Source organism: Nannospalax galili, unplaced genomic scaffold, assembly GCF_000622305.1.
Source record: "Nannospalax galili isolate Female #2095 unplaced genomic scaffold, S.galili_v1.0 scaffold1237, whole genome shotgun sequence".
In the NCBI taxonomy this organism is placed as follows: Eukaryota; Metazoa; Chordata; class Mammalia; order Rodentia; family Spalacidae; genus Nannospalax; species Nannospalax galili.
Genome location: NW_008339764.1, coordinates 20,654 through 21,407, shown reverse-complemented (window position 1 = coordinate 21,407; position 754 = coordinate 20,654). Strand labels below are relative to the sequence as shown.

General features: G+C 41.6%; 1 pseudogene; it reads left to right on the top strand.

The window, feature by feature from the left end:
- The window catches only part of LOC103735316, a 43,779-nt pseudogene that overhangs the window by 26,954 nt on the left and 16,071 nt on the right, over positions 1–754 (top strand).

Genomic DNA, 754 nt, shown 5'->3' with positions numbered 1-754 from the left:
CAAAAGGTCATAAACAGCCAAAGTGTAGAGATCAAGAGTCTGCTCAGTGCTGGTCCTTGGACAGGACCCCTGTATTAAACTTCACCCACCTGAGGTTTTATTTTTTAATTTGAGATTTTCAAATTACATGGTAGGATGTTTTTCCTTAGATTATACTTTCCTGTTTTTAAAGTTTTCAGATGAGTAATAAATACAATCTCTCAAATAAGTTGTACCATAATGTAACTCCTACCCCCTTGCTAATTAAAGCACCATTGAAAACCATTTTACCCTAAAACCAAAAGCATTGCGGTCTCCTTGTGAGTGACCTGTGCAGACAGAGTAAACGGTGAGGGTTTAGAGGCGTCGACAGCTCAGATGAGACGTGTTGACCACAGGCCTCACTGACTGAGGTCAGTGGAGAGGCAGTGAGAGAAATGAAGGGAAATGGAAGCTCTTGGGTGCCCCCGAGAATGCTGGCTGTGTGCTTGGTGACAGAGACAGTGTACTTTCCTGTATAGGCAAAAAATCCCATAGATTGCATAGGTGAGGCCCAGCACATCCCTGCAGGCAAAATTCCACTGATAGAAGCTATGTTGTGAGTGATTTTTAAGGTATATTACTTATTTATTTTCCTGTGCTGGAGATTAATCCCAGGGTCTAACACACATTGTGCCAGCACCTACCACTGAGCTACAGCCCTGGCTTGGAAATTTTATTCATATCTAATGATAATAAAGGTAGCCTGTATTCATTTGAGTCTCTTGAAATACAA